The sequence below is a fragment of the Salvelinus fontinalis genome, chromosome 8 (genome assembly GCF_029448725.1).
Source record: "Salvelinus fontinalis isolate EN_2023a chromosome 8, ASM2944872v1, whole genome shotgun sequence".
NCBI classification, from domain to species: Eukaryota; Metazoa; Chordata; class Actinopteri; order Salmoniformes; family Salmonidae; genus Salvelinus; species Salvelinus fontinalis.
In genome coordinates, this window is record NC_074672.1 from 17,493,168 (window position 1) to 17,501,875 (window position 8,708).

An 8,708-nucleotide genomic window follows, 5' to 3' on the forward strand; every position below is an offset into this window, starting at 1 on the left:
ATCACTCACTGGGGTGCTCCGAGTCAACTCACTCACCCTTAGGCTTTCCTCTACTCTCTTCATTACCTCAGCATAGGAAACAGTTGGCCCCACTTGAACTCTGGCAATCTCAACCTGTCTCTCTCTCACAGGACACCTCGGATCCCCAGCTGCATGGGCACCCCCAAAGTTGACACAGTGCTTTCTCTATCCCAACTGTACACTCCCTCTGACTGTGCCCTCCTGCACATTCTCATATAGTGGGATCTCCCTTCTCCCTGCTGTAACATGTCAGAATCCTTGGCAACTAAAGCACCGAAGCGTGTTTGGAAAATAGGCCCTCACAGAATAGCAAATACAAGGTAACCTGACCTTATCAGGTAGAACCTGTGTCAAAGCTCAACAAGACAGACAGGGTATTCTCAGTCTCGCCATTGCCACTGGGTCTATGTCTCACCAAATGGCAGGTGTTATAAACTCTAGAAATATTCCTTTCCATTTGATCCACCTCTACCGCACTGATCACACCTTTTAGCGGTGCCCTGCTCCGGAGAGCAAAGCACACCACAGAAGCGCCCACTTCCTCTGAGAGGCGAATACACACACAAAAACAATTCCACTTCTCGAAACTGTCATAGATGTAACCATTACAAGTTTGTCCTTTACCCATTTTGACACAACATATGGATTGGCCAAAAAGCAGGAATTCACTGTTTCCAAAAATCTCACTGCTAACAAAATCATCTCTGGTAGGATTCTCAGGGCAAACATTGGAAGACTCTACCACACCTATTGCCACAGGTAAGCCCTCTACATCCTGGACTGGGTTAACTTCAGAGCCCTAACCATTGCCGACTGACTCCATTTCGTAATCATCAAGGTTCTCAAGAGAGCATGAAGACCTATAAGTAAGATGACTTGGTTTGTAATCAGGAGACTTAGGTATGTACTCCTCGAACAAAGATGTATGCACAGGAGAAGCTAAGAATCTCTGATCTTAGCAGCGCCATTCTTACGCTTTCGCGTCCTCGCAACCTAATCGATTGTTACCAAATGTGCCACACAGAAAACAATCGGACTTCCTAGGAGTCAACATTTTAAAGGTGAAGTGAACCACAGGGCAAGGTAACCTGCAATGCTGTGGAATGTCAATGAGACAATTATGTCACCTTTAAAAGGATATCCTGCTATTATCCATATGTCTAGACTACTAGTACATTCATTTCCATGGTTGATTTTACTATAGGGTTGTATTGACTTATTTTTCATCTCCACATTCTGCCTGGGCCCAGTTTCCCAAAAGGCTTTGTTAATGATAGGAGCACAAAACGAATAATGGAAAATCAATTAAAACGAGTGGCATTATGGACAGTACACCACCTCAACATTGAAATCGGCCAAGAATATCAAAGCTCTTCCCAATGTCGGCCTTATATAATCATCAAAAAGGTCTGTGGTTTTGAATCCCATTTGGTCTATCCCCTGCATTCAGGTACACTCAGACTCCAAAACAATTCCTATATGGTCACAGGTTGAGGAAGCCTTTTGAAGGACAATTTGGAATTGTGACTGCAATTATATTTTTGTGAACATAGAGGAAAATCTATCTGGTTACTCAGATTAGACTCTAGATGAGGAATGGGCAACTGGCCCTTTTGTGGGCCCACGGATCAATTTCCAAAAACCCCAAAAAGGAACTCAGTCGGGGTCTCAACTTACTGTTGAGAGTTAGAATAGTAGAATACACAAGGTGACATTTCAAAATGTGGTTGTGCATCAGCAGTTTTTCTCTTGTTATGTCAGTCACTGACAGTCACTCAACTTGCCCATGTCAGCAAAACAAAATGTTAGATTGGTAAATGTGTAAACATGTCGAATTACCGACCAAGGGGCCCCCATTGATTTTGATAGTCACTCTCACTCAGATATCATATTCAAAAATGAAAACATTTCTCTCCATCCTATAAAAACATTTTTAGAATTGCAGGAAATTAGCTGTAAATCTGCTAATTTTACTGAGGGGGTTCAGATCAACCAGACTCATAGTGAAAGGGTGTTTGTTACCTAGTTCCCTGGAAATGAAACAAAACATGTTATCTAGGTCAAGTGAAATTCTAAACAAACATTAGTAATTATTCATAGTATTTTGCAGCACTCCATTTTATTGCTATTAGGCCTGTGTGAGAACAGAAAAAAATAAAGTACAGAATGAGCCCTGGCCAAGTTCCAATTAGAGTGCAGCTGCTTCCATCTAGTGGTAGCGTAAGAGAGAGCACTCAGATCCTTGAACTTGTGAGTGTCACAAACCAGTATACACAGTTATTAGTAAGTACTGTGTATATAACAACAATGTGATTATACAATGTGTAGACACATAGTTATTAGAGAAGTTCCTAATTGTATAACAACTTGCTTTTATTGCGCAAAGCATTGTGTATGCCTCAATATTTCAAATACACACAAAAGTATGAAAAAATACATTAAAAACCTGTTAAAAATAAAACAATAAAACAATGCCAAATTCTTCCTTGAGAAATGTACTTTATATTTTTTAGATAACATTTACAAAAGATATTACAATTATGACATAGGCATCCTGAAATGCAACCACATAAATGATCAAATGCCCTTCTTTGCTAATTAAATTAATTGCTCATTCTAAATCAGTTGTTTTTCTACGAGTCTATAATAAAAATATTCATGTTTACTAATATAACTGCATACAAACTTTCAAAATACTTTTCCAAGGGTGCACTAACTGAGGTAACATTTCTCTTGTACAACATTAAATGTCTTTAAAATATCTTATCTACCATTGGTTAAAAAACACACAAAGAAAAACTGTTAAGAAACACACTTGACCTGAATTGGATTATTTCAAAACCAGGATAATGAAAACATGTTATCCCATTATTTTCCTATGGCAAGAGTACTCATGAGAAGTTCTTTGGTGGCAAATGAACATCAAACCTTACTATGAGTGCAGAGTTAATTGTGGCTTCTAGGTAAGTAGAAAAAGAGGCAAAACAACCAATGCAACTAAGGCACTACAAATGTTTCCAGCACAGGAAGCTGCTGAGTGGAGGACGGCTCATAATAATCGCTGTAATAGAGTGAATGGAATGGTACCAATACCACTGTTTAATACCAATTAATTTATTCCGTGCCAGCCAGTACTAAGAGCCCGTCCTCCCCAATTAAGGTGCCTTGACTAAGGTCTAGATTCTATAGCAGATCCGTGCTAGCAGACACCCGCATAGCGGTTGTTTTGGTGTCGGAGATGGAACTGCGTTAGAGCTGTCAAATCCACAAGCGGCTCCTTGTGTTAGTTTATCGCGGACCATGCCATTGGATGCAACGAAACCACCCAACTTTAAAATCCGACAAATCCCATGCAGCCACTTTACAAGTTCAAACACTCGAATGAGTGATGTTTCTATTGTTTATACCTCGATGTGATAGGCTATAAATCCCCACCATCCAAATTAACATGTAAACATGCATTAACCTACACTTTCTATCGCCGTTTTGAACTTCTAACGCAGTAGGATTAATAAGGAAGGAAGTGGTTTGTGACACACAAGAGCAGCCTCTCACCTATTTGTCAGCTCATACTGCAGTGACACCTCCAACATATGTCAAAACCTCCGCTATGCCGGTTAACAGTCGATCTGATTGAATCGAGGCCTAAACGCAGGCAAAATTTGGCTTAATTCAACCAGCGCAATTTGAATATATTACAGTGGGATATGGAGAGGGCTATGACGCTGAGGTGAAATTATGATGACAAAGAGAGATAGAATGCCATTTGTACCAAAACTATTGATGTTACATTGTGATGTTATATTAATCTGAGCACCTCTATAAATGTAATTCTACAATCTAATTTCTAATATAAACCAATACTTTAGCAGTGGATGGAATTCAACAGAGACATCTTTTTTACACAATAGTTCATTAAATCAGAAAATGAATAATGTACTAGTGTGAACTGACCAAAGCTTTTCACCTCCTTATGATGCATAATATTTACATCTTTCCCTTTTTCACCAGACTAAAGATTGAACAATGGGACGGTAGAATTGTACACCGAGACTGGAACAGCGGTGGTCAAGGGAATCCCTCCTGGAATTGACATGGTTCTTTTGAACATACTGATCTCAGTGCAGTATAACATTATCCTCTCTGTGTCAGCCGTACTGTAGATGTTTCTCTCTTCTGACCCCAACATTGGATCATTTCTGCTATTAATCTCTTCATTTGAGCATCAAACTTCCTTCCAACCTGCTGCACTTCTTTCACTCTTCATTGTCAACTCGTCCTGCACAAATTTCATTTTATTTAATTGGCTAAATTGGGGTTTATCTTCCAGGGCTTAAACGTTGTCATCTGGAAACAAAGCAGGGAATAGAACAAAGGAAATTAGGTGAGAAAATGTCAAAGTCCAAACTGTAGTTCATAGCAAAGCTGCATGCAGCCTTATCCAAAATACCCACCAGTAGGCGCTGCTGTATCCTATCTGTTGCTCTTGATGACAAGGATGATGGTGCAGACATCATAGGCAAACAGGATCCCAGCCAGCAGGCCAAACACCTAAGGGAATGGAATAACATTTAATCTAAACATAATCTAACCACCAAAGTCTACTTTTCAGTGATGAATTGGGCTGAAGGATTTGAGAGCTGAAGAAGTAAGAAATTTGAGATGCTTTCATTTGTATCTGTTAAAAAATCTCAGGCTGGTTAGACATTTGACTCACCCCTCCGGCAATACGGGCGCCATCCTTTGTTCCACTAATCAGAGCCATCAGAGAGGAGATGAGGTACATGGCTGTACCAGTAGAAGCACACAACAGATCCTGGTAGGAGGAGACTAACATTAGTGAATGATTGTCCTTCTATATGCACTTGGAATGTCCTTGTGTCACTGTTTGTTTTTATGAATGTATCTATAATTTATGTCTGTGTGTTTCTTATTCTCTTTGTGTCTCTTTCTGTGTGTGTGTGTGTGTGTGTGTGTGTGTGTGTGTGTGTGTGTGTGTGTGTGTGTGTGTGTGTGTGTGTGTGTGTGTGTGTGAACATATACTGTACTCACACTCCAGACCCAGTTGACCACCTGAATGGACTTGTCCATTTCCATCATGAAGACGACAAAGAAGATGATGGCGGAGACCATCTCACAGATGGCCACTCCATAATGACCTCCATAAAATGACACAGTATAGCAGATTAGGATGGTAAGACTGATGAGCTGAAAGAAAAGGATAAAAAAAATGATATGGGGGAAAGGAGAGTGAGAGGGGAAGAGGAGGGAAAAAGCAGCCTGCATGGAAATATTTGGTGCAAAATGTTAATAAAGGTACTTTGCAAATACCAAATCTGTGGTACACAAAAATAGCTTTTTGGCTCAATGCATCTGTAGCCTAATTACTTGACCTTGCGATGTTATTCACAGCATTTCCTTTTAAGGAAATCACTGCTACGTATCCAGGAATCCTTTGAGAAGTCTCGCTGTAGTTTACAACAAACTGACAATTAGGCTCCAAATTCGGCTCTTCCATTTGAATTAGCAGTTCTGGTTGAATGGCTTGATTAAAACTCATCCCAGACCGCAGATCAGCAGTGATAGGAACTGTCATCTCAGAGTCATATTAATCAAAGGAAGGCAATATGCCGGTTGACTTTTGACCCATATGCTATCCATGATAGCCTTCTACTCCAAGGCCCAGTCTAAGTGAGACCAAGGGGCAGCACAGTCAAATGGACAGACAACCTAACTGCCAAATCACACACTCACACTCACATTAGCATCTTACAACAGGACACAATAAACACACCCACACAGTCTATGTGTGGTTAAAGACCCTGTGGTGAAGCAACGAAGTAAACAAACACTCAAAGCTGTCCCAAATCACACGAAACAACAACTCTTAGAAAAAGGGTTCCAAAAGGTTCCTGCAGCTGTCCCCATAGGATAACCATTTTTCATTACAGGTAGAACCCTTTGAGACACAACTGTCTCAAAGATTTAAAATGGCCCAATTTTTGTTATCATACTATGAACAAATCAATGGTATAGCATCATGGACATACTCATAGATCTGTATACGTTGCAGAAATAGTGTAATAAGGTATCAACAAAAAGTAATATGTCATCATATTGGTCTATTCTAGGGAATGATATTCTATTTCTACAACAGACCTTCCATTCATAGTTTGGCTGCTCCTGGGTCGTTCTTGGGCTCGGGTAATATTTCAGTCCCTCTGACTTTTTATATTATATTTCAAGTACTGGGTCACCAAAATGACATTTTTGTATATACATTGAAATGTCCATTATAATGAATTGAAATAAATATAGCATTTATTTAAACTTTATTATTATTATTTTTTTTATTGTTTAACTGACACAGAATTGTGTCATGTCCCCCAGGCATTTCACTTAATTTTTTGCTTGGGAAATTAATATTAAAATGTGCATATAATGAATAACATTTGCCCTTAATGCAAACATATATTTGTGTTCTTTTGTTGAGAAAGTATTTTGTTTAAAAAATGCATGATTACTGATTAAAATCACACAATTTATCTCTGTCCCTCAGTCTACACTCAACCCCGTCACAACAACCAAACTCCGACAAGAAAATGGTCACTCCAGCCTTATGTGCCATCATTAACAGGAAGTGACATCATTCAACAATTTTCAACTGCATGGTACAGAAACAGGCAAGTAATCACATTCTTTTATATCTGTATTTTGTTGTTTTTTAAAATCAGGTGGGGATCGTCAAGCTGACCAACTTGAAATAAAGTTGGAAAACTAGTACTTATCTAAATTATACTTTAACACATAAAGATATACAATCTATTAATTTCAACACATGAGCAGAGGCCATTTTGAGCCAAAAAAACTCAATTCCGTCAAATTCAACCCTATAACATGTTTCATTGTAAAGGGGTAGTAAACCTGTGACAGGGTTGAGTTATTTACTATATTTATGAATATTGCGTCTAAACAAATGAATTATTCAATATATTATACATTATATCTTGTTTATATTCACTTATAAAACATGCTGTAATGTGTTCCATGTGAACACAAAATATATTTTAAGGCAGGTAGCCTAGTGGTAGGAGAGTTGGGTAATGCTCTTAACTTCAGTTGTTCCTGTAAGTGGCTCTAGATCCTAAATTACTTAAGGATTATAGTGTATACATGTATATATTCTAAGAATATTTGATTGAACGTTATCCATTGAAACATCTAGGGAATGATGGCACCCACATCAGCAGCAGAAAGAGAAATGCAGTGTCGATCACGTCAAAATGCTGACCCAGAAAATACCTTGAGAGAGAGCTTCAGAGATGGAAAATAAATGTTGAGGCAGAGAAAAAGAACAAGATCAGTGATGTACGTGAGAGAGACCAGTGTCAGAAATGTAAACATAGGAGAACAGCATACAAAAGAAGCAAGGAGAGGAAAGGAGCACTGAGGACGTTGACCCTCCATGAGACAAACACCTTGTGAAGAGTGCTGATGTTGATCGTGCGATGGAGGTGATGCCAAGCCCGATAAAAGCGGTGCTCTCCATCATGAGAATACACCAGGTCATCACCCTTGCTCCTGATGAGCTGATGTCTGGTGATGTCAGCTGCATTTGTTCAACAAAGGATGTAATCTGTACATGCTTTAACACACAGCACTTCAGTTTCAGGCAGAAGGGCCTGGCTGCTCCAGAACAGTCAGCCAATGAGGAAAATCCACGTCTTCTTGGGCAGTGGTGTGTAGTGGAATATGATGATGACCTTTATCCAGGCATCAACTTCGGCACGGATGAAATGAGTGTACAAGTGAAATGTATGCATCGTGTTGGACCAAACAGATTTTTATGGACTTCGAGACGACATCCACTGGTATCAGTTTGATGAAGTCCTTGAGATGATTCCACACCCACAGCGTGTGACATCCTGCGACGTACTGTAGAGATTGAGAGAGAGACGTGTGGGCCAGACTCTCAGGAAGAAAACCATGAATGAGTGAATATGGTGCTCCTGAGGAGGAGGGTTGTCATGCTGACACTAGTGCTGTAGTTACAGCTGTTCTAACATTCTAAATTCCCTTGGAACATGTTCCTACAGTTTGATGACAAACTTTTCTGATGAAACCTGTTGAATGTTATTAATTTCTAATGCCTGATGTGTTTTTATTTGTTTCAATATTTACTGCTATAGGCCTATCAAATGTAGTGCAGATTATTCTAAATATTTGAAATGTCCTTATTACATTTCATTGCATACAATGAAATGCAATGTTTCGGGGTAAGTCTTGGAGGGATTTCGATAGTAAACTAAACTAGTTTATATGGAAACCGATGTGTCTCTTCAACACCGTTACTGTATTCAACCCTGTCACCCTAGTTTCAACCCCATCACATGACAATATTTGTTAATATGGCGAAGATGAATAAATATAAATAATGTTTTCTGAGCTCAGTCTGAAATGTTAAGGACAATCCCAAGAAGATTAGATTTATGTTAAAATTCTGAAATGAAAGCATTTTTTAATTTAAATTAGGTAAAGTTGGTTTTATATTCACACGTTTGGACATTCAGACATTCGCCAAAAGCCATTTCAAATTGTAGAAAATAAAAACGAATGAATTGATTGTCACAAATACATTAAAATAGATATTGTTTATTCTATAAATGTCTAGCATACTTTTACAACCT

General features: G+C 38.9%; 1 pseudogene; it reads right to left on the reverse strand.

Moving 5' to 3' along the window:
• Positions 1-4,354: 4,354 nt before the first annotated feature.
• On the reverse strand, positions 4,355-7,945 carry LOC129861431 (proteolipid protein 2-like; annotated as a pseudogene).
• Positions 7,946-8,708: the final 763 nt, after the last annotated feature.